The sequence below is a fragment of the Taeniopygia guttata genome, chromosome Z, assembly GCF_048771995.1.
Source record: "Taeniopygia guttata chromosome Z, bTaeGut7.mat, whole genome shotgun sequence".
Taxonomy (NCBI): domain Eukaryota; kingdom Metazoa; phylum Chordata; class Aves; order Passeriformes; family Estrildidae; genus Taeniopygia; species Taeniopygia guttata.
In genome coordinates, this window is record NC_133063.1 from 26955002 (window position 1) to 26981314 (window position 26313).

Here is a 26313-nt window from a genome sequence, read left to right on the forward strand (position 1 = left end):
TCACTTGAGCACATGGACAAACAGGGGCTGCCTGGGAATATTTTTTTCCTCATCTTACCGGCGACAGGCTGCCCAGAGAGGTTATGGAGTCTCCCTCCCTAGAGACACTCCAGAACGGTCTGCACACAATGCTCTGCCACTCGGGTGACCCTTCCTCAGCAGGGAGGTCGGACCAAATGAGCTGCTGTGGTATCTTCCAACTTTGCCCATCCCGCGATTCTGCGATCTTTAAAAGGCAACCTGCCCGACTGCCTGCTGCGTGAGGGTCTCAAGAATTACACCACGAGGGGCCATCCGCTGTTTTCCTTCAGTTCCCACAGTGCCTGTGGAAGAGCTTTCCGCCGGCATCCCCTCCCTCCCACACCCGAGAGCTGTCCGCACCTATCCCTCAGCAGGGACCTGCGCTTGTTATTCCCGCAGCCTCGGGCTCCCACTGCCCGGGCAGCACGGCCGCAGCCTCGGGAAGCTGGCACCGAGTGACCGGCCCCGAGTGACCGGCCCCGAGTGACCGGCGGGCCCCGGGTGACCGATGCTCTGCAGGTGACAGACCCCGGGTGATCGGTCCTGAGGGCGTGACTCTGCTAGGTGACGGGCCCTGTGAGGGGGAGGAACTCGGGTGACTGGCCCTCCAGGGGTGCCTGACCCTGGATGACCGATCCTCGGCAGGCGACTGACCCCCAGTGACCGACCCCGAGTGCCCGGTGCCGGGTGCCGGCCGAGCCCGCGCGCCCCCGCGGCGCACCCGGCAGGTGCACGCTCACGGGGCGGGGCGGGGCGCGCCCCCGCGCGTGCGCGCGGCCGCCGCTGCGGGCTCGGGACGCTGCGGCCGCGCCTGCGCGCGCCCGTCTCCCCTCCCGGACAAGATGGCGGCCGCGGGGGCAGGGGCCGGGGGCGGCGAGTGAGGGACGGGGAGGAAGTGGCCCCGGTGCCGTGGCTGAGAGGAGCGGCGGCTGCCGGGCAGGGACAGCGGCAGGGGCTGGGGAGGAGGCGGCCGGGGGTGCCCCGGAGCTCTGCGGCGAGGATGAGGAGCCGGGGAGCCGGGGCAGGGAGCCGGTGAGGAGGGAGCGGGGCTGCTCCGTATGCGCGGCTGCCCGGCGCCCCTCACCGCCCCGGAGTCGGGGCGTAGCTCGGCGGCCCGGCGGAGGCGTCGGAGGAGCCGCGACGGCTCTGGAGGGGGCAGAGGAAGGCGAACAGGTGAGTGCTGGGACCGGGATGAGCCCTCGGGGCGCTGCCCCCGCCCGGTCCAGTGCGTGTCACTCGAAGCCTGTAAAGCAGCTTTGCTTTCCTTTTTATTTTATTTTTTTTTTAATTTTTTTGTTATTTATTTATTTTGCGGTAGCGCGATGTAATTTGACATCACTTACTGGTTTGGTCCTTCAAAATAAGTCTGAAACCATTGAGGTACTCCATATCTAGAATACCCCTGGAATATGAAGGCTGCGTCTTAGGAAGAGCTGAGCCACGGTCTCCTGTGAAAAGATATTTAAAGGCCTTGACCTGCAAAAACCTTAGTTTAACAGTCCACTATAAAACGTGTCATTAACCTCGAAACTCTGTGTTAGGAGGCTTCATTTCTTCTGTTATGTGCCCTCTGACCTCTGGTGATGAAGGGTGGGTGTGTACAGGTGTCTGTGACCACAGCCTCAGATTCTGTAGTAATTTTAGCCTTCGTGGCCACTCACAGCTTCAGAAATGACTGGATATACATCAGAATAGTTCCAAATTCTGTAAACATCAGGCGTCGTTGAATAAGTACAGAGAAATGAAGATGCAGGTGTACTAAATTGTCTGACTTACTTGTTCGTTGCTGCCTTGCGTGTCCCCCCCCAGCTATAAGCAATATAATAGTGCTGACCTGTAGAGCTGTAAGACAAGCCTTTTGGTAAGGGTGTCACAGAAATTTTTTACCTTATGAAAAAATTAAACATAGTTCTGCAGAATCAGATTTCATGTATTTGCTTCTACCAGCTACTGGTTGAACTAGAGGAAATGGTTCTGTGTACAGGTGGAGAAGCACAGGGTTGCAAACTTTGCTTCAGAAGTACTGCTAACATTTTGGTGAGTTAAGGCTACGTCAAGAGTTAAGTGAGATTAGGTCATTAATTGAAATGCAGAGAAATCGAACTTTTTCTTCTCCAGGGTGCTGTAATACTACATTTTTACACTGACTTTGAAAAAGCTTGTATGCAAGATCAGTTCATCTGATCCTGAGCAGTCCAGATCATGAGACCATTGTTGTGCTTCAGCTTCGACTTCCTTGATATGTTTTTTTCCTTTAGTTAGAGTGAGGACTATTTATAGCGTAATTGTGCCTATTGACAAAGGCTTTGCAAGTACTTGCTCTCCTTACATGCTTTAAGTGTCACAAAAGTATATTTGGTTAGAGCTGTATATGTACTTGGTAGCATAAAGGAGAAAAAAGATTGTGGACACCCATTTGGTGATGTAGTTACTGAATTATTATTTTTTTATTTCCAAGAAATACAATAAGAAACTGCTGAGCATAAAACAGCCTGCCTTGTTCATGCACATCCCCCATGCAATGAAACCCATGCTCAGGTATGTCAAGTGTTGGTATCCAGACATCTGTTGCCCAAAATACTCTCCATGTAACTGACATCACAAATACATAAATACAAGTTTTTTGGAACATACAGCAAATGGTGTCAGCAGTGTGCTATAGTACTGTATGCAATAAGTTTGTGATACTGTTTTGGTTTGCATTAATGCTAACTAGTAGCTGTTGACCCTAACAAACATCTGCATTTTGTATTTGTAGTATTTTGAGTATGCTTAATACACAAATAGATATGTTTTTTGTCTAAAGCTCAGTGTAAGCATTTACTTTTCATGAATACTTTTAGGTTATTTTTAGAACCTCTTCTATCTAGATAGCCTCTATAGTAAGGCAGTTATATCTCTCTGTCATTGTATTTAAAACTAAACAGTTTAATTAATAATAAATCTTCCTCAATTCTGTCATGATTGAGAAAGAAAATTTTGATTTGGCTCACTTTATCTAGGCTAAAGTCTAAAAATTGCTTCTTTCTGCACAAGCAAAGCAGGTTGAATTTGTTTCTAATAGTTAACTTTTATATTGTCTTTTAAACAGCTCAGTAAACAGTCTTTTAAGCAGTAGCAATAAACAGAATTATTCACACAGGTGTTAGATGTATGCCTTTGGAAATATTAGCAAGTATATGAGTGCACAAAATACCATGGAGGAAAGGTTGAGGGAGCAGGGCCTGTTTAGTCTAGAGAAGAGAAGACCAGAATCATATCAATGTCTGTACATATCTAAAGGGAGGGTGTCAAGGGAATAGAGCCAGATTCTTCTCCAGGGTGCTGAGCAATAGGAAAAGAGGAATGGGCAGAAACTGATGCACAGGAAGTTCCACCAGAATATGAGGAAGAACTCCTTTACTGTGCAGATGATCACACACTGGGACAGACTTCAAAGAGAGGCTGTGGAGTCTCCCTCATTGCAGATATTCCAGAACCTGAATACAGTTCTGGGCAATGTGCTCTAGGATGACTCTGCCTGAGTAGAGAGGTGAGACCAGATGAGCTGCTGTGTCCCTTCTACTCTTACACATCCTGTGAGTGAAAACACACCACTGATTTAGGATAGTATGCATCTTGTCTCTACTTCTCCAACTTCTCAGAAGTTGTTTCATAGCATTGTACAGTATATATCTGTTAATTCTGTGGTCTTTACTCACACTTACCCGAAATTCAGTGTTAGAATCCTTTGGGTTTTGTTTTTATTGCCTTATATTCTTTGAGTTGTCTCAGTATAATTTGGACATTAGAAAGCAATATGTAGTCTTTTTATATCAAGTTACATGTTTTCACAGTATGGTTTTAGTAGCTTACAGGATATTGATGCAATAAGCAATAATTTAGCTTGTAGGTAATAAACTTGGTTAGTAAAACACAGACTTTTTAACAGTTCATATTTTAATGGAAATATCAATATTATGAATGTTAAAAGAAAAAAGTGTTAGGATTATTTTATGGTCATTGAACTGTATTCGGAAGTTTCCATTGTTAGTTTAAAAATGTATGTGTGAAACATACTGAATGAATGTATGTGAACTCTGCTGGGAAATAGTTGTAACTAATTTTTAAATGAATCTTCTAATTGTTTGCTGTTCAAGCTCGTATTATTTTTATAATCCTTTTTTTACCAGTATTGGTAAAGCAAAACCCCTATTACTTCATAGCCATACCTCTGACACTCTTCAGATTAACATATCCAGTTTAAAAAGTTTCAGTACTTCACACTGTTAGGATTTTGGTTCTAATCAACTTGAATTATCACTACAAATATAACTTTGGTTAAAATAGTGTTAAAAATAACTCTGATGGTTATTTCAACAGCAAATCATGGTGTGCTGTCATAGAACGTGAGCTATTCCCTGATTGCCATTCAGTTTTAGTTGAAAGGTAGCATTGAGTTGCATCAGTTGTAGCTGGGTGATAAAGCTACTGAGCAGTAAGCATTTGCTCAATATTCTACCTCAATTTAACACGGATAGTGAGGGATAGGAGAGTGGTATGTGGTTAGAAGAAAGGTTAAAAAGATAAATGCCTACTTGGATTTGGTATCTCCATGTGCTACTGTAACAGTACCTCTGATACTGCTTGCTGGTCATGGTCACAAAGATAGTATATGCTAATTTGAACTGACTGCCAAAGATTAATTGGGTTCATGAGTATGTTCATTTGTGTCTTAAAGCAGTTATTCTTTATTAAATATTAGTCATCTCTAGTGGAAATAAGAAATTTTAGAAACATTAATGCTTTCTGAGATCAGAGAGAATTCATTTTGCCATTACTTCCACATGGATTTTAAGAAGATAAAAAGTAAAATTCAGTAGACAAGACTATTATCTGAATAAGTAAATACAGTTGTATTACAGAAGAAGTAGTTTGATTTCACTATGGAAATGTTAAACTAAAGCATTGAAGTGTAAGTATCAATAGTATTTTGATATGGCTTTCATATTATGAAAGGTGTCATATTATTCTTCAGGGGTGTGTTTTAACCCTAAGCTGAAAGAATATTAATCTGTAATGGAAGAAGAAACATTACTCATGTAGACTTTATTTTCAAAATAAAAAGAATTTAGGCTGCGCAAAATAGTATAATGATGCCTCTCTTAATGCAGTGATTTTTTTAAGCTACAAACTTTATATTCTTACCCTATAATAGAAATCTGATGACACAGTCAAACGTAACTTAAGATTTAGCTTTTCACACATAGATTAAATTCTTAGAGTAACATTGCTTATTTTTCTGGAAATCATATACCAATAAAAAGCTCTTAGTTTTGCTGTTAATGGTATGATTGTTGGCTGCTTTAAATAGATTCTGAAATGTGCTGAGTTTCACAAAGCTGAGTTTGGCTCTTAGTAGATTGGCCTTTTTTTGTAGTAACTGGCATGTGGGGGGAACTGGAAGGAAACTAGGACTTCTCATTGTTGTGTGACAAGAGTGCAAAGAAATCATGAAAGCATAAATTGTGCGAGTTGGCTTTCCCTTTATTAGTGGAAAAAAGTTCTCAGGATCACATGAGCTTTTTCTCTTCTCTGAAACCCCTGCTATGGAGAATCCACATTGCTGCTGTTCTTCTATTTAAATTCCCTCAGCCAAGAATCTCTATAGACCTAAGCAATATTTTTTCTTACAGAATAGTGTTTAAAAATCCGATTTAACACATTTTTTACAGAAATTCAGGTGTATTATGCAAATATTTCTACTTCGTCTCATTGTTCTCTTACTTTAAGTGGAGTAAGTCATAAAACTCAATATAGTACTTGGTGCTTAGTATTTCTTGGAATAAGATTTAAATTTGTTTGCATACTATAGGTTGAAATTCAGCTGATGAATGAGAAGCTTCCCTCAAGCTCTTACTGGCTTGTTGTGTTACAGACTCAACTGGACTTTGTGAGTTGAGGACTTTGTGTAGATAGTGAGGTGACTTCTGATTCAGGTCTGCCAACCTGACCTCAGTGCCAGGGCAGGCCATGGAGCAGATTGTCCTCAGTGCCATCTGGTCTGCAGGATGACCAGGGGATCAGGCCCTGCCTGCCTGGGATCTTGACATGAATTTATGAAAGGCAAGTCTGGCTTTGCCTGCCTGGTCTTCTATGACGATGTGACCTGCTTGGTGGATGAGGGAAAGGCTGTGGCTGTTGCCTGCCTGGACTCTAGTAAAGCCTTTGGCACTGTCTGCCATGACATTCTCCTGGAGAAACTGGCTGGTTGTGGCTTGAACAGATGTGGAATCTGAGTGAAAAATTGTCTGGATATTTGGACCCTGGGAGTGGTGATGAGCGGAGTTACATCCAGCTGATGGCTGGGAGTTCCCCAGGGTCCAGTGTTGGGACCAGTCCTATTTAATGGAGTGTTCTCTCAGTCAGTCCAGAGAATACTAAGTTGGGCAGGAGTGTTGATCTGCCAGAGAGCTGGAAAGATATGCCAAGGGATCAGAACAGGCTGGATCAGTGGGTGAGGCCAATGGCCTGAAGTTTAAAAAGAGCAAGTGCACAGTCCTGCCTTGAGTCATAATAACCCCTGCAGCTCTACAGGGTGTGAGAAAAGTGTCTGGAAAACTGCCCTGTGGGAAAAGCAGGGAGCTGGTCAAGAGCAGCTGAATGTGGGCCGGCACCTGGCCAGGTAGCCAAGAAGGCCAAGGGCATCCTGGCCTGTGTCAGCAGCAGTGGGGCAGCAGGAGCAGGGCAGTGACCGTCCCCCTGGGCTGGGCAGTGCTGCAGCCATAGCTGGGAGTGCTGTGTCCAGTTCTCAGCTCCTCTGAAGCAGAAAGTCCTTGAGGGGCTGGAGTGTGTCCAGAGGACGGAATGGAGCTGGGGAAGGGGCTGGAGCATGAGTCAAATGAGGGAGCTGTGGATGTGTAGCCTGGAGAAAAGGAGGCTTAGTGGGAACTGTATTGCAGTTGAATATCATACAACTGCCTGGGAGGAAGTTGTAGCGAGGTGGGCATTCTTTCCGCCTGGTAACAAATGATAGGACAAGAGAAAACGGGTCACACCAGGGGAGGCTTAGGTTGATATCAAGGAAAATTTCTTCACCAAAAGGGTTGTCAAACATCAGAGCAGGCTGCCAGGGGAAGTTATGGAATATCACAAAGTGGTAGTAAAAGTTATAATTTCCAAGTACCTGGAGGTACTTAAAAGTCATATAGTTGTGACACTTAGGGACATGGTTTAGTGAGTGATGGCTTGGCAGTGTTATTGGTGTTGATGATCTTCAGGGTCTTTCCAACCTAAATGAGTCTTTAATCCTAGAAAAATGGCAGATGAATGCCTGAGTAAGCATGTCAGGTTAGAACTTTTGGCTGTCATTGTATATGCTGAAGTGGATTCCTGCTCCTTAGTTTGGTTTGTCTTCTGATGTCTGAATTGTTTGGGTTTGGGGTTAGTGATTTTAGTATGTATTGTTTTGTAACTGTTTTGGGGAATATGGAAAGGTAAGAGTGTGAATAAAAATATAATATATACTGGTTATAGAAATAAGAAGTGAGGTTCCAACACAGCGGTGAAAATAAAAAGTACTGTAACATTAAATGTATCCATATAACTTCAGTGAATATTACCCATCAGTGTCTTGAAAGACTTCTTTTGTGCTAAAGTTGTGTGAATTATCTTTGGTCACAGACTTCATGTTCAGATATATACAGAATGAATCTGTATTCCATGTTGCTGTTTGTGTTATGCTTGGAGAAACAGAATTAACTTCAGAGTGATAGGAGCAAAGTGATACTACATCAGAATTATTATAAGGAATTTGTCCAATGTCCTCGTTATATGTGATGTGGCTTTGTGTTGGAATAATTTCATGGAAATTCCAGTGTTTTATTAGAAATGAAGAAACACAGCATGTAGTGTGCAGAGATCTTTGTTGTGACAAGTGTTTCTTGCTGTTGGGTTTTATAGTTAATAGGTTTTTTATAAGTAGTTTTGTAATAAATTTGTGTCCTTCTCAGTTGGGATAGAGTTGCAGACTCTTTCCTTCTCTACAATTCATTACACAAGTCATTATAAAGATGGTTTTCCTGATTGCTCTAGGTAGTTGTTTCTCAGTGTGCACAGAAAGCTCTTGCTTGAAACTGATCTCTGTTCTCAGATATTAATTTGCCAAGTAGTGGAGCTTGATTAAAGTAATACTGGTTTTCATGCAGCTCCTTGGTTTCTCTTAATTACAACTTAAAACTATAAAAAAGTAGTGCTACAGACAAAGGTAGAATTGAGGTGAATTTATAGCTAGACCTCCATTTCAGTGGGTTTTTTTGCAGGGAGGAGAAGGGGAAGGTTTAGTTATTGCTGGCAGCGCAGACCTGAAGATGAAGCTTACACAGTCTGTTAAAAAGCAGTCATATATGCTATTACAAGAGAACTGCCTATCAAAATCGCTTTTTTTCACAGGTATGCAGACTCTTTGTTATTCAAGAGGGTAATATTTTTTTCATAGTGTGTACAAACTACTTACATTCTGAACATATGTTTTGGAAAGTCTTGTTGCATAGTTAATATTAATTAACCTTTGGCTACGTTTGGAAGCATATGCAGGATAGAATGGGAAGGAAATCTACCACGTTGATACCTACTTTGGGACATTGGAAATTAATAGCTTGGAGAGTACACTGGTTTCGTTTGTACTCTTTTTAGAAGTGTTGTTTTTTGTTTCAGACTTGTTATTGAAGGGAACTCTCCAACCAGTTTGTTAGGTTCGGAAGTCAACATTGCTCAGTTTGCTGAGTGCATGGCAGTAGCTCCGCCCAACATCCGCACCCACTCTCTCGTCTTGTCACTACACATTGTAGCAAACAAGGAAATTTAATGTTCATTGACTATAAATAGGGTAATTCTCTAATTAGTGTTCTGTCTTCTATTGGTTATTGCTTTCTTGCTTCTCGTCCTAATTAACCCACATTTTCACTGTTTTTTTTATCCCAGATAGAGAGGGTTTCAAAACAATTGCTGACTTTTCTTTGTTACTTCCTTATTTCAGAGTTCTGCAAAATGTCCTTGTGGTCCATAAATTCTGCATTCCTTGTGTCCAGTTTCAGCAATAGGTCTCTCTCCCAGGTTTTGTTAACCTCCTCCTAGGTCTGAGATCGCTGTAGCTTATCCAGGTTGATTGAAATTGTTTTAGAAGAGTTTCAGTAATTTTCCCAAACTCCGTTCCTGCAACAGCAGGCTATGACAAACCTTGCCAAATGCTGGCTACAGTGATAGATGACAAACTAGAAATTTATGCTATTTAAGACTTAAACAATTAAAATTAAATTTGGTAATTTTGGTAATTAAATTTGGTAATTACTATTTTGGTAATTGAAACAATAAATTAGAAAAGTTAATTAAAACAATTAATTAGAAAAGTTATTGGGAAAGTTATATCATTAACTAAGCACTATATGGTACAAAACTAAGCATTAGTCATGGACAGGGATCAAATGATTCTGTGTTTGTGAACAACACTTTCTCTCACTGCTACATAGACTCTTTTTTTTTTTTTTAATATAACTTCGTTTGCAACGAAACTTAGTAACAGGATTGTCATGTAATTCACTAGCTATAGGAAAAGTGTTTTGTGAGGCTACGGTATAAGAATTTGAGATAAGTTCATGTTCTATAAGAAGCAGTTCATGCTGCTTGTCCCTCATAGATGGTCAAGGTTTCGTCTACTAGTGTGATGTAGCAACAGCTTAATTTTCATTTTCGTTCTAATGAAAACATTGAAATATTCATTTATCACTGATAATTGAAATGTTTAAAATGCTTCTTTATTAAAAAAAAAAAAAGTGGAGTAAAAGTTGCCTGTTTTCTTTGAGACAATTTAGTATTGCAATCCATTCCTTGCCTGCTTGAACTATCTGTAAAGAGATTGTTGTGTAGTGCAATATTTTTTGAGTGCAGTGGTGTTGATTGTCATTTCAGTTACCAACAGTTACCTCCATTGCTTTTTTAAGTGTAACATACTTTGGAAGAGGCTAAGCTTCATCAAACGATGAAACAAGACATTTATTTTGGAAATAGAGTGAAGTAGTTTGATTAAACAACCTCTTAGTTTTATTAAGTTGCATTTTGTGTGTACAGTGTCTGAATAAAAATACTGAGTTCCTCAGCTGTTCCTCTTGGGCACAGGTCATAGTAGTGATGTCCTTGTAATTCTGTATTCAGATGCAAGTTTTGCAAATAACTTCCACTTTGTCTCAAGTTGCTGACATCTTAGTGTCATACTGCTACTGTCCATCTTGGTTAGTGCTGCTCAGATTTCATGTGTCTTTTCCGTGGTTACTTGTTTCCAAAACACCATCCTAATATTTGATGTGTTTTGAAAATACACATTTGAAAGTATTTTTTTGTGTGTTGCAAAGTTGTATTGATCTGGATGGTTGGTCATGTTGGTCTTTACTATTCAAAAAAGTGTAAGCTTGTTCTCAGGACCAGAAATTTGGTATGCCTTCATTTGTTAGCTTTTTCATGCAATTAGGTGGTGAGTTCTAGTGCCCAACACTTTGAAACATTGTCAGAAGTCTATTGTCTTTTAAGGGTTCAAGTGTGTGGCCTTTGCAGTCCTGCTGCCTGTTTAGTAAAAAATACTTTTCCTGTAGCTGATGTAGTTCCTGGTTTGCAATGTTGGTATTCTGTAGCAATTTGCTTGTTTCAGTGAAAATGCTAACCATCTTGCCATTTTGCTGTTCAGCTTCACATACACAAGTAGAGACTTCATTTTCATAACAAGGAGAAATCAGCTTTCATTGTGAAAGAAAAGGTTGGACTTTCAGGCCTGCACCAATGCCCTTCCAGTGCCCCTAATGCTTGCCTGAAGGAAAGAGTGTCTCTTACCATCATGTTTAGAGGTTCTTTGAGTGAAAAATTCCCATTTATGATGGGTAATAAAGGGCTAAGTAGCTGTGCTGCTTCTACTATAGCAGAAGAAGTGAAGAAGTGATATGAGACCAAAGTAGGTAATCTTGAACTCAATACTTATTAAATTTTTTTTTTTTTTTTTTTTGTGGAGAGGGCAGTTGGGGTTTTTTTGTTGTGTCTTTTAGAATTCAGCTGTGTCGTGGAGAGAGAGATACAGGTATTTGAGTCAGACATTCTTCAAAGAAAATGCTGTATATGCCTTGAATAACAGGATTTCTGGAGTTAAATGCCCGCCTCTTCTCACTGAGATAGTTTCCAAAGTCTGTATTTTTTGCTCAGAAAGATCTGCATTTAAGATTTCTATTCTTTCTAAGCTGTTTCCCACACAATTTGCGATCCAAGGGCTCAAGTAAAGTCTCCTTGATTACTGTGTATTAATCATGAAAGACTTGGATGTAGAATGAACTTTGGGTAAAATTGTTGGCTATCAGCAGGTGGTGTACAACAAAAATAACTGCTGTGTAGCACCTGCTATACACCAGAATCTAGACCAATTAAAAAAAAATAAGCTGATTATGTTACAGTTTACTTACTTCTGTCATCAAAAATGTATTTGTCAGCAGTTTTGGAGTAAAAGCTTCAGTGCCAGTAACCCTGATGCTACAATTGTCACCTGTCATTGCTGAGGAGATAGTGTCAGCAGATAGTGCTGAAATACATGAGATTCCAAGGTTAGCAAATCCAATATATGATTGTATATCTTTCCACAATTGCGTTTTAATGTTAAATTAAACTGATATAAAAAAATACTTTTTTAATATACAATAGAATTTGTTTACAGACTTTATAAATACCAGAATTAAAGACAACTGAATACTTCCCAATTTCTTCATATACTTGTTTCTTTAATCATTTGTGGTACTGGTCTTCCTTCCTCTCTGTATTTCAGCAGAATTACTGTATTAGGGTTTTGTTCCATAGTATTCAAATTGTTCAACTGCAAGCATTTCATTGTATAGGACTCTAATTTTAGCCCATTGTAGTGGAGCAGTGACTCTGTTTCCACAAAAGCAAGGAAAAAACCTTACAGAATGCATGCAAATGATTTCTAGCATTTTTCTACATTTTGTTTTGTTACTTCAGTGAGAACTACAGTTCTGAATTAGAAATAAGAGACAAAAATGGGCATTGTGATTTTTTTATTTTGTTCCAAATATAGCTTATTTGTTTATATGCATTGTTATATATGTTAATGACTTTTTAGAAATCTAATGTACTGAACATGTTTATAGGAGAACTGACAACACAGAATAATGATACTTAATTCACATATATAAGTGTCTAAATATGTTTAGAATGAGCTCTAGAAAGTTTTAAGAGCATTGCATAGCTTGGAACCAATGAAACAGTTTTAATTAAGTTAATCTCTTTGCGTTATTTTCCTTTTTTTCACTTGAGTGTCACTGACATTTCATACAGAGTACCAAGAAGCGCAAAGTATGCCTAAATACCAGTTCATATACATATATGGTTATTATATTTTTGTCCTAGAACATCTTTGTTAATTTAACATGTATACACTGTAAATCTATATGCTTGCATTCAGTTATATTCATTCCACAGTTGTGTTAATGCATGCCAGTGCAATCAAGTAGCCAGAATATTATGAGGCTTCTTTTTAGTTAATATAAGACGAATGGGATGCTTGAATTGGCATGGAATTAGGTCTCTGACAAAAGCTTTAGATGCCAGTCCAAGTGATGCCTTGCTAATTAAATGTCTAAATGTCATTAAGACCTTGAGAACTAGACTTGATTCATAAAGCTTTTTCCAAGAAAAATGTTTCAAGTGCTGGAAGCTGAAAAGAATTAATTGAATGGAGAAAGAGAACTTGTCTTCCTCTAAAACCAATGGATTTGTGTATTGCTTTGTTTTCCATGAAAGAATAGTTGTCCATACATGACTGTCTTTATACTGTTCCAAATCACTCTCTCAATTTTACTTGTGAGCAAGATTTCCAGGTTTTTGTTGTTTGGTTTTTTTGGGGTTTTTTTTCACAAGTGAAATAGTGCCCAGAATGATGTAAAGCTACTGAAGAGTCCATGTGACAGTCTGGTATGTGTGCAGCAAGGAAGACTTGAAACTAGTTGTAGTGACAAAGCCTGGTTGTAATTCACTGTTTTCTAATTTAGAAGTCTGAGGTGGTTCAGAATTTTAACTTGTTCAGAAAATACTGGAAAATGTGTCTACCATCAAGGTACCAGTGCTGCTGTGGCTCTTTTATTTTTGCTCTCTGCCAATATATTAACTCTTGTCTTAAAAGTCAACTGTTCTGAGTATGGGTGGCTTTGGAAGGTACTTCTTTGCTACTTCGTTAGCCAGTGTCTGTTGTTTGAAAATTTGCTGACTAGTGATGTAGAAGTGATGGAGTTCTTTAGAATGCCAAGTAATTGTGTGGGCAGTTTGCCATCTGGTTCACAGTTTGAAGAACTGTCTATTTTATTTAATCTGTGTTCCTTCTAAGTTTACTGTACCATTTCTGAACATGGATGGATAGTGCTTTCCATCATTCTTGCCTCTGTTCTGAATTTTCTAAGTTCTAAATATAATTGTATTGCTTCTGTTCTCTAGAAGCCCCATAAGCTTCAGAACTGCTTTATGTTGTAGAAACCTCAAATCCTTAAAAAGACGCAGGTTTTGTGCTAAAGCAGTTCTGCTGTTCAAAGCCTGTGGTGCAGAACACTGCTGGGCAATAAGATTGTCATGAGCCTCACTAGCAGTACTTGGCAGCATTTGCTCTTCAGGGAAGGAAGGGTAAAAACCAGTAAATAGGAGAACACCAGCATCAGCCTGGTGTAGACTGGAAAGCCCCTGCTCTTGTAGTTCACTCAGTGAAGTCACACTGTGACTCCAACCTTTCCTGTATGTGCTTGGACACTGTGGAGTGGCTGTGTGCTGTCACAGGTGCTGTCCCACCCTTCTGTGTGGTGGGTGCACATCTGGGCACACAGAGACAGTTCTGGTTGAGTCACTCATCCAGGTGACTTCAGTCACACCTGTGTGTGATAATGTGATGAGTGAGTGCCATGAGTGAATGTTGCACAAAATTCCCAAGTATCTGATCATGAGATGGGGCAAAAAAATAAAGTAAAGCAGAAAAATAAAGAAGTGAGGCTGGACAACAGCTCATTCATAGTCTTGAATAAGAAAATTTCAATTACTGCCTATTGTGTTTCTGGAGAATGACTTTGGTTTTCTGTTGAGTGACAGAAGGGATTTTGTCAGTGGCATGCGATCTCTCCTATTGTTTCTTCCTTGTTAGAACAAGTATTACCTACTGTGAAGATTTCTGCCTTTCTCTTGCCACCTGAGGTAATTGGCTTACAAATTAACGCCTTCAGTGTTGTGGGAAATACTTACAATTCTTGAGCTCTCAGCTTACCTTAATTTTCAGGCATTAAGTTTCCCTGCAAGACTACTCTATTTGGATTTTTTCTTTGTGTAGAAAGAATGTATTATGTTTGTTTGCCCCAGTTTTCTTGGGATTGCTCAGTTTACTTGAGTTTGCAAGGCAAACTTTAAACTTGAAGTAGTTTGAATGTTAACATCAAAATGGTACAAATTACTTCTAGCAAGGGATTCTGTACTTGATTAGAAATAAATGTATTTATAAAGAATAAGGAATTTATGAGATGGAAATCCATGCTGAGAAGGACTGTTTGTGTCAAATATGACTAAGGGCTGGTGTTGTAGCTGACTTGCACTGGAGAGTTTTGCAAATACAGTCTTTTCATTTAAGATTGAAATATTTGGGTCATGTATTAGGAGAAAAGGTGGCCTTCTAGTACACTTAGTGATGGAGAGCTTTTATAAGTACTGTTGTGATTAATTAAAATTTTCCCTTCCCATGACTATAGGAATTGAAATCTAAAATGCAAGGTACACCAGTAATGTTAGTTTTAAATTGTTACATCTTAACCTGTTTCTGCAGAGTGGCAACATTATATACTTTAATGATGTGTTTCTATTATGGGTTCTAAGATTAGTGCATACAGTTTAAGTATTTTGGTTGAGTAGCTTGTGACACTGGATTCAAGGAAGAGAAGCTGACACTGAAGTATGTATTCTATCTAGGTCAAAAAATTCCTCCCTTCTCAGTTTTTGACAGACTTAAATGTGTTTTTTCTGCCCTTTTACTCTACTGATGCTTTATTTGCTCTGGGCATGGGTATCAGTCCTTTTCTTCAACTGGTTTATCCCAGTACTGCACTGAAGTAACTTGGGTAGTGGTAAATTTTCAATAGTAGCTGTCTCAGATGCTGCTTTTGTTACTTTGAAGATGCATGGTATTTCCAAGATGGCCCAAAGGGCAGTTTTGTGCGACTCCTAAAAATGTGGATCACAGAGCACTGTTGTAGAGCTTGGTACTGGAAGCAACTTGTCTAGAAATCCAATGAATATTTCAAATTTGTATTCCTTTTCTACTCCACAGATAGATCAATTTTTAAAAAGTATTCATGCTGCTTGAATACTGGGCAGAGCAGCTTGAATTTTTATCCCCTGTTGGCTATTCAGTAAGCTGGACCTTCATTATTAGGAGAATAAGATATTGTAGATTTCTTAGACTTTTATAGAAACACTTCCCTCTCCAATGAAAGGAAAAAAGCTTCTCCGCCCCCCCCCCCCCAACTAGTGTTACTGAAATTAAGATTTAAAGATGTCATTCATTCAAAACTCCAACAGAAAAATGTAACTCCTTGCACCCACACCAGCCACACATATTTTGAATTGAGGCTGTGTATTTTTAACTTTCAATAAACTGATGAAACGGTGTGCCAAATGAGGAGGGGAAGAAATTAGTATGCCACTATTGCCTAGAGGCTTGAGTAACAGCAGTTCTCTAAGGGAGTGAGATCCAAATCATCCAATGACACATTTTTATGGTGAGTAAATAAGCTGAAGAGAGTAAGAGTGCTTCCAAAACAAAAGCTAGCCGAAAAATATGACATGAATCATTATTTGCAATGATTAATATGGCAGTGAGCAGAAAAATTGCATATTGGCCAGGTGTCTTGGAGGGTTGTGCTACCTAAGAGCACAAGTCGATTCTTGTCCTAGTTTTCACCTGAGATAGAATTTTCTTCCTTCTGTAGGAGGGCTGCTTCCCACAGCAGCTCATCTTTGCATGCACAGAAATCAATTAATGGTGAAGTTTTGTATTGGTCCTGAGAAATTGGCTGGGGGATTTTCTTTCTTAACCTTACCAAGCAATCAGCTCAGTCTTGGTGGTGTGAGACTTGATTGTAATTGTTGCAAGACATTATGAGTATATGCACACTGCAAGGAATTAAATTCTGAATTAACTGAATTGTAAACTTTCATGTATTTCAGTCCTGAAGTGGATCCCAGCACTGTTCAGTGTGACCCTTACATTAGAGGCTGTAGAAGAGTAAAAGTTGGTATTTTTTAAAATACTTTGTCTCAACTTGTGGGCTTAATTCCTACTGAACTTTTGTGATTTGATTAACTGCACCAATGTTGAGAAATTAATTTCCACTTTGTCTGATCTGTGCTGATGGATCTCTTTAAACTCGTGACACTTAAAAATATTTTCAGTATACAGTGATAAAAAACAGCCTACTTTTTTCTAAACCAGCTAAGTTGTACTCCTGAAACCATACAGCATATATCTTCCTTGACAAGCCATTTTTTATTTGTGGTCTTTCTTCAAACTCCCTAGTAATTACTTTTATGTACTGAAATGTGGATTTTTTTTATATATCTTTGAGTATGATATATGTGTCCTCAGATTCCTTGCCAGCACTTTATCTTGTAAATGATAGTTTTTCTAGATCGATTTGATACAGTTGTCTTGTTGTACCTAAGAGCCTCTAAGGCTTGAGCCTTAATCTTAAGTGTTCAAAATATTTTAATTATGGCGAGAGAACTCACAGCCATGACGTAGCAAGATCTTTGTGTTTCTAGATCTTGTCAAAGCCTTTCTTAATGCAGTGGATTTTTTAAAACTTGTGTCTAGCTGGAGCTTTTTTAATCTTAGTTTAATTTTAGCACGCTTGGAGAATGGTCATGGTTAATGTATGTTTTTTGGAAAAGGTCGTTGCTTACAGGATTCCACAAAAATTAACTTTCCCTCCTTTTAAATACCATTGGCAAAAAATGTGTTGATAACCTTTGGCTAAATAGATGGCCTTCAGCTAACTGATTTATTATTACTAAAATGTCAGAATGCTTACAAGAAATCAGCTCTTGCATTAAGAGCATCTGGTTCAAACCAAACAAAGGGAGGACTGAAAAGAAGATTGTGAAGAAAAAGGTAAATATTGCACTGATATAGCTTCCATTTGTCAGAGTGCTGTAGAATTCTGGCATGCTCCTGGTCACTATAAAGCTTACATGTAGCCATGTAGCATCCATCTTTTAGCAGGGACCTCTGTCAACCACAGTGTAACAAGAAACTGAGTCTAACCATCCACTTGACATGCAGTCATCCATATGTCATGTGAGTACTGTGACTTATGGTTAATGCTGAGTATGAAGAAGCTGCAAAATAGTGCTTTGTCTTGTAACCCAGGGCACTGCAAGTATTCCAAGTGTGCACTTAGTGCAGATCTGCCATCAGACAGATCCAGAGTCTGACATTACCCAAGAAACATGGGAAAATATACTGGTTTTTGTCTTTTTTTAAATGTATTTTTCTAGTCTATGGCCCCAGTGGAGAAAAGAGAAAAACTATGTATTATTGAAAAAAGTCCTCTAGGAATAACCTTCCATCTGAAAAATAATCACCAGAGAATCCCTGAGGTATGCTGACCGAGGGCTTTTATATTAAGATGTTCGGCCTTCAATACCATTAACAGACTACTGAAACAGAATTACAGGTGGGCTAAAAGGTACAATTACAAGTTTTCAAATTCGCTGGATAAAGCAGTTGGAATGAGTGGGCTGGCACATACCAGCACAGTCTGGTCAGTGGGCTAAGCTATGCTTGAAAGTCAGCTCTTTTATCTGATCACTGTGAACTCACTTTTTGCACATTACAGACAAATGATAAAATTCTAAAATCAGCTTCCAAATTTCCTCAAAGGTTGAGCCATTTAGCGGATTGAATAAGCACCATCCATGAAGCAAGTGAAAATTACAATATGTAGATACAGTAAACTACCTAACAAGCCCGAAAGAGCTACAGCAGAGGAAATGGAGTGATATAATGCCAGGATAGTGTGATGTTGTTAATTAGTGGAGGAGGAAATCATAGGAAATGTGACACAAACTTGTATCAGGTGGTGCTTATTATATAGCTGAGATAGAAGAGTGGATGGTGAAATACACTGGATTAAGGGTTTTCTAAACAAATTCTTCATTATTGCTTTACTGTTTTTAGAAAATGTGACTAATATTGCAGGCTGGGCTATGGCTCCACACTAGAACTAACAGATGTGAGGAAGCAGTATTTTTCCTTCATTTTTTTTTCTTTTTAATTTAAAGCAAGAAAGCTTCATGCTGATGGAAAAGTTTAGTGAGAGGGAAGAAAGTATGAGTGGAAGATGCCCCAGAGAGCAGACTACTTCTGGACAAAAGTAAGGAATTGGCAAACAGTAGAGAGCATTAAATAGTAAAGGATTTAAAGACTAAGTAATGCATTTCTGTACCTCTCACTTAGTTACGAAATAACTAAACAGCATGTATTTTTTTGCATTTCTCATTTAGCTTACGGTACATGTTCGTGGGGTAGTTAATTGACCCCACAGACAAGGAAGGACAGACCTTGTCATTGCTTCATTGCTTGTGGAAAAATCTTCTCAAGTTCAGGAGCTGGTAGCACAGCTTCCTAGAGGGAAGGGGAAAAAAACCCGTGGAATTTAGTACATTAGTATAGTATATTCTGTTCTCAGTACAGAAAATTCTTGGTTTTGTAGGATTATGGCATGCGTTCTGGATAATGCATTGGGAACAATAACAAAGTTATTTTCTTCATTCTTTCTTCATCTGCATGAGAAAGGCAGTCCTTTAGGTTCTTGATCTTCAGGAAGTTTTTCTGATGACCTTTCTAGTGCTCATAGTTGGAAATTCCTATAGTTGGGGAAATAATATGCAACATATATGAGAGAATTATGATGGAGAAAGCAGGGCTTGTAATGGCCAAAACAGTGATACTAATGCCAAGGGGATCAAGTTATGAGTTTTGTCAAGTGTGTATATGAAAACTTTCACTGGTCCTGGTCACATGGTAAGGACAGGCCTCAGAGGAAACCTGGTCTTCGTGTGGTAGTGAGAGACGTGAATGTACCTTCACAGTACTAAAGAAAATAAGGAACAAAGAGAATGTACATTGAAGCTTCATTGATTTTTTTTTTTTTTTCCCATGTAAAGTTGAAAGGCATAAGACAAACTTTGGTTACAGCAGCTGCTGAAATTTGTCATCAAGTCCTGTAGTGAGATGAAATTTTTGTCTATGTAAAATAGATTTGAAATGTCTTCCGTTTATTTTGTTAGTGAAATCTGTGAAATACCATCTTTTTAAATGTGCAGTCTAATACAAGCCAATGCCTAAATCTTGCACTAGAAAATTCTGAAGGCAAGATCTGAGCAGCATTATTGTTTCACATTTGCAAGTAATGCCAAAATAGTTCCTGGCACCAGAGAGAGAATTTAGTTCATTACCCAACCGCTCCCTGCCCAGGGTTTCTGAGGTAGGTAATTCTGTGCATGGTCAATGACTAATAATGAAATATCAATAATTTTAAATATATTAGGTAGTTAAAAGTTTCTAGGGAGAAGAGTATTGCTGCAGAGGGTGAGGTTGCAAATGTTGAGAGAATTACCCCATTTATGAGCCAGCTATCTAAAACCAGAAAACCTCTTGCATTTTCTGTTTTAGTAGTCATGATTTTATGAGGCAGATTGATACTTTGGGGGATGTACCATATCTTTTTAAAAATTTAGATCTTAATCTACTCGGAGATTCTAATTAGCACTACGTAATAGTGGGTTGTAACAGTTAATGACAATTTCATTTGGTCTCAATATATATTTTTATAAATGCAATGGGAAACACATACTGTATAGATTGCATCAAGAATTGCCTGAAAAATACTGCCAATTCCATTTCTGGATTCAAATTCCCATCTGACCGAGAATGCTGGGCTGAGTAGGCCTCAGGGATCTTGTCCAAAATCATAGAAGTAATTTGAAACTTAACAAGTATCTTTAGATGCTAAAATTTTCTATCCTTTGGATTTGATAGCTCAAATGGATTCATGCAGAGAATTGACTCTTCTGATTTAAAAGGGTGGGTTTATGTAATATCTTGCAGGTATTGCTAAGTCTGTCTTGGTAGTGGTTTCTTTGAAAGAATGAAAAAGTCGTCTTGTTCCATCTGCCAGACAGAAAATAACTAGCCAAAAATAAACTTAGCCTAAAGTTCCTGTAAAATTCCTTTCTTTTTTCCTGAAAGCTTGACTTTTTTTTTTTTTCCTCAAACAGTATTTCATTGGTATCAGTTTTATTAAGAAAATACAGTACTGCACGTAGAAAGCAGTTTTGAGGGAATATATTCACCTGCATAGCAGTGGTTTGACACCACTGAAAGATGCATATGGGAAGAGTCAATGCATGCTGTTTATTAATCTGAATTTGACTTAATATTGGATTTTGCTGCAGAGGCAAGTACATGTGACATAGACCATAAGATGCCACGTTTGTGAAATCATAATAGAATGGGCATTATGATGAGGGAGGAAGGGAAGGGTTTTCCCCTCCCACGCAGCTGTCATCTTGACAAAAAGCATTAAAGAATTTGTGCTTCTGCATGTTCTGCAAATAAATGCGGGACTTCAGACTACAGAGCAGTGAATTTGCTCAGATTGTGATTCCCAGATTCAAAAAGGATTAACCAGTACCCGTAGTAGCAAAAATCTTTTCACATAGTGGGAACTACAGTTAGTTTTTCAGATCTGCAGAAAATGCACTATGGTCTGTGTAAATAAATACATAATGTAGCCTTCCATCTTTAGTACACCTGGTTTGGGTTCTCAAAACTTAGTTTTTCACTTTTAAGTGTGGAATTTAAAGTACATAGTATTTCAGTTTCTTTGGTTCTCCAGTGTCATCTTTGCACATGTAGTCATTCCAGGGTGTGTGACACTTGCCGCTTCTGAACGCTTGCCGCTCTTCAGATTTAAAACTATTAGAGGAGCATCCTGATTTGGTATTAAGCTATAACTCCTATTGCAAAAATTTGCCAACTCATAACACAGGTGTTGAGTGGTGTCTGTATTTACTTGAATGTACACTTACACTAACATAAAGAATTTAGGATAGAGAGAGCTTCACAATAACAACTTGGGAGCATTTTGGTTTGCTTTTCTGAGAGGTGGAGCAGTGGTGTATATCACTAAGATATCAAGTAAGATGGCTTTAGGTCTGAGGACTATCTATGTTCTAAAATTTGAGCTGTTAAGAGTACTGTGACAATTTGTTACAGCTGAGGGAGGATGAACTTGGCTGCTGTGAAATGGAATCAAGTGGATCATAAACCACCAAAAACCATATTATGTCAACAATTACTGTAATTAATACAAGCTTTATAGCAAAAAATCATAAAGCCTGGAACACTCTTGACTAATGGCCCACTTAACTTTGGCTTAAAGTGTTTTGCCATAACAGCTGAAGTGACAGTACCTCTGCAGTTAGCCTGAATGGTGAAGTTAGAATTTCGTGCAAAACTATCCTGAAGGTAGCAAATGACGTGTCACACATCTTCTCTAATCATGAAGACATTTGATATAAGGTTATCTGGTAAAGGGCATCTTTTCTGAGTGTGGAATGTTGCCTTCTCTGATTGGAAAAAGGTGATATGAGGAAACAGCTCAAATGAAATTAGTAGTGTTTAAATAACGTGTGATGCAATTGCTCGCATGCATGCACAGGCTTGCAGTGCTTTTAGTTTAATCTCATCCCAACCACGAGGTCCTACATGTTTGCTTGTCTCACGCAAATCAAAAAGATTATTATAAGCAGAATGAAGGATTATAAGAAGGCATATCAGGACATATGTTTTTAATGAGTTACCTATCCTTATGTCCCCTTGTATAAGCATATAACTCCATAATTTATGTAGCATATCACAGGGAAGGGCATTGTTCTGCTCTAGATGAGGAGCCACTGTACCTTTTCAGATGTCTTCTTTTATGCTCTTTCTTGTTGGGATGGGTCACACTGCCCATGGAGCTATTCTTGAATCATTCTAGGGGAATTAAAAGATTTAATATTGTGCTGTTTCTGCAAAGCTGGCTTTTATATCAAAGTTTTAAAAAATATTCCTATAGTGGCTGTTTTATGGATAATTGCTTTTTGAAGTGAAAAACAAACATAGCTGAAATATGGCTTAATTTCTCCTGTGTCTTGGATTTCAGTAGTGTGCTTTTGTGAGGTTTTAAGTCATCCTCATGAACACGTTGTTACATCCTTACCCTTGGAGAGAGATAATCTCTGAAATTGATAATTTCATAAATTGATTTCTTCACAAATTCAGTTGTCTTTTAGATTTTTTTCCAAGTGGTTTAGATTTTTTTTCCAAGAACGTATTGTTCTGATTTAACATCGCTTAAATGTTAAATATATTTGATTTGTTATTAAGCTACCAAGCAGTAACTTCATATCTGAAAAGCACATGAAAACAATGTTTTGCTGAACCGCAGAGAAATCTGAGATGCCCGTGAAGGACACGCTTCCTGCTGCCTTTTTAATAGCAGTGTCTCAGTGTATTTCTAGGTGAGCAGTACCAGCTGTAACGCTACTAACACGCAGAACCTTTCTCATTCCTACGTTAAAATGTGAAACGTTCCGGTTCGGCAGGGCAGGTTCGGCAGGGCGGGTTCGGCGCGCGGGGGGCAGCGCCGGGGGCGCGCACGGGGCCGCGCGCGGGGCTCCGCCCGGGGCGGGGCGGGGCGGGGGCGGCCGCGCGCGCCATTGGCTGCGCCGCACGTGACTCGCGGGGCCGCGCCGTGCGCGCGGCGCTGGCACAGCCGGTGGCGCGGGCGGGGCCGGGCGCTGGCGCGGGGATGGAGGCGCGGCGGCCGCGGCCATGGGGTGAGTGCGGCGGCGGCGGCTTCCCGCGCGGGCAAGGCTCGCCGCGCCCGGGACGGGCAAGGGTAGGGGGAGGAAGCGCTTTCGCAGGTTAAAGAAAAAAAAAAAAAATCCCTCCCCCCGGAAACCAAAAAGAAAAACCAAAATACCGGGGGTGCGAGAAAGGGCTTTCTCGCGGCGGGGAGGGGAGCCCCGCAGTCGCGGGGACGGGCGGGCGGGCATGGCGGGGAGCCGCCACAGGCGGGACCGAGCGCAGCGCGCCGCGCCGGCCGGAGGCACAAAGCCCTGCGGAGCCCCTGCGTGGGCTCCGGTGCTGGGAGGAGCGGGAGGAGGAAGAGGAGCGGCGGCGGCCGGGGGTCTCGGTGCGCGCAGAGCCACGGAGGTGCCCCTCGCGGGGCGGCGACGCGCCGCCCGCGGGTGGCACCGGCCCGGCTTTGTTAGGGACGGGCGGCGGCGGCGCCTCCGCTGCCGCAGCGCGGGGGACGCGCGGGTGGGCGGCCGGCGGGAGCGCTCGGGGGGCAGCGCTGCGCCCTCGGCGCGCCCTGGGATCCGCTGACTTCTCACAGATTTATTTAACATCACAAAGAGGCGCTTGGGTCCACGACTTAACCTGAATGCTGTGGGAAATCTTAATAAATTATGTATGAAGCAGTGGGTCCTTTCTTCCCCTTTGTCAGATACGCAGCTTTTATGCTAGTAATTAGGTCATTGCTAGCAAAGCCTCCTTACTTTTGCAAAAATATGTGGCAATTTTTGGAGGACACATATGCTGCCAGATCATTTCATCCTGTTCGGGTTTCCTGTCAAGATACGGTATTCTTCCTATTGACTCACATGGAAGACCTTGTCTGTGGGCTGTAAAGGGCATTTTTCGTTTGATAGGATTTTCTTTAGAGGACCAGTAGGGCCCGGTTTTGACTTGATTTGGAGAGTCATACCCTGAAAAATGCCTTTTAAAGGCGTAGCAAGAAACACACAGCTTCTTAGTGTGCCTAGAACTATTTTCAGTAAATTTCAGTGCATACGTGAATAGCATGATATTGATCTATTTCTGTTTTTAAGTACTTCTTCCACCCTTTGCTGTTTGTTCTATTGAAAATGCTTCTGTATTTTTTTTCTTACTGTCTTTTTCCCATTGGTTAATTTATTTCTGTTATCTAATGCAGGTAATAGATTTATGAGTATTTTGTCAAGATTATAGTTCTTTGAAAATATACAGAAGCATGTATACTGAAAGCCATTTCCTGGAACCAGACTCTTCTTTATTTTTAAGGAGACTTGAAGTAACTATTCAAATGATCATCTCCTCAGTTCTGTTAAATACAGTGATGCGCAAAAAAGGTTTGATAAAGAAAAGTCTCAGTTTAAATACCTGCTTTATATATCCCCTCAAAACATTTTCTATATATGTAGAATAATGAATCTCCCATGTTATCAGTTAGTGATGCTTTGGATAATACTACATTTTAAAACACCACATGAGAACTTACTGTTTGGAATAACTGGTTTCAATAGGTAAAATGGTGATAATAGATATTTCTGCTTTGGCATCTTGAGCCTTCCTTACAATTGCTTGAATATTCAAAGACACAGAAGATGCAGAGGTGTTTTCACCACTTTTTTTTCTAAAAGGAAAGCGAGTGACAAAAGCACAATAGTGATTATGATGATTATTATGGTGATGCTTCTTCCTGTACTTTTTTAACTCTTAAATACTACCATTCTGTGTAACCGCTGTAGTAATTCTGTAAGTCACGCTTAAAATGATAACTGGAATAAAAGATCACTTTTAATTATAATACTTTAATTTATTTATGGGTGCATACTTTACTAAACATCATCCCTGAAATACAAAGTATTTCATTATGATAAATGTTCTTATACATCTTCTCACAGTATGCCATTGTTATATCAGCATGGAATGATACAGCACAAGTTGGAAATGCGTGTGCCTCCAGTTGGCTCCCTTGATCTCTAAATTCTTAAGTTGGATTTCAGTATGCATATTGATTTAGTTGGTAAAATGTCTATGTTGATGACATATGGTAAATTATTTTATTAGTGTGGTGAAATCTTGTTTAAAATAGGCCATACTCCTAATGATATGCTACAATGCTAAGGTATTGTAAGCAAAGACCTAGCTTCCATTAATGGTTTTCCAAAATTCATTCAGCACTTGTGTGATCAGGTGCTGATATATTTCTTGCAAGACAAATGGTCTTCTGGTCCTTAAAAGTACTGAAGGGAATCCTGAAGATTGCCCTGATAGGTCACCCAAGATGGAGAAATTTATTTATTTATTGTAAATTATTTTTACAATATATAATAGAATTTTTATGATATGTACAGTGTTTTAAATTATAGCTGATTTATTTCATATTAATTGTTTTGAGTTTATGTTTTCATGTAAAAGAGGACAAGAAATACCTCAGACTTAATAGGTCAGGCTTTTTAATAGCTTAAACTTTCTAGAATTGAATCATTAAAGATTATGAGAAATGTGAAAGTAAACAGGAGCAAGTCATGTGCAGTGAGGGCATACACAATTAGTCATGAATTACAAAGATGATCATCTTGAAGGATGAGTTTTCAGGCTTGTGAATCATTCCTGATCCAATGTAAGTTATGATTCAAATGATGTCTGGAGTGGTTTGTGTTCAATATAGTATTTAAATGCAAATCATGTTTCGAATTTTCACAGTCATATTCTGAATACAGCATGACTAACCAGTTAAGAAACTTCCCAACCCAGAATTATAAAGGAAGAAGTGGGAATTTTCTTGACAGTGTAAAGAAGCTGGACTTGACAGTTCATAGTCTGAAATGTATGACTTCTTGATTTTACTCTTTTTGTATTAATAAGAATGTTTTTTCATTGTTAGCATTCTTTAGTGATATTCCAAACAATAAATTATTTTCGTTTTTCACACAAACACATACTTGACCTTTATCATACTTGACATGTAATGAGGCACATTAGAGTTCAGACTATGGTGTTCTCATTCCTTCTCCTCATGGTCTTTTACGGAATGCTGAGAACATGCATCACTTATCACCTTCGGTTAAGATGAGCAGATGATGCTTCTGTTCATGGTTGGTGAGTACAGGCCAAGTATTGAATTTACAGAAGTATCCCAAAATATAATTATGGATTGAAAGCTCTTTCCAAGTTACGAATTAATTTCTGGGTACTACAAAAACGTAGTCTTTACCCAGTCCCCACTCAAAAGGATTTAGGAAGGTTGGGTATAATAAGATTTGTTTTAGTCTGCTGTCCACAAAAATATCCTTCATACAGAAGTG

The 26313-nt window shown here is 39.6% G+C and overlaps 1 protein-coding gene across 7 annotated transcripts in view; it reads left to right on the plus strand.

Moving 5' to 3' along the window:
- The first annotated feature begins 897 nt into the window (after nucleotides 1-897).
- Nucleotides 898-26313, plus strand: part of APC (APC regulator of WNT signaling pathway) — an 89179-nt gene continuing 63763 nt past the window's right edge. For 5 of the 7 annotated variants that reach the window (XM_030258021.4, XM_030258022.4, XM_072922455.1 and 2 more), the window contains exon 1: nucleotides 22881-23013. The gene's annotated coding sequence lies outside the window, so the exon portion shown is untranslated. Of the gene's footprint in view, nucleotides 1195-22880; nucleotides 23014-26313 lie in introns of those variants that run through there. The other 2 variants (XM_041711266.2, XM_030258020.4) reach the window with 2 other exon arrangements.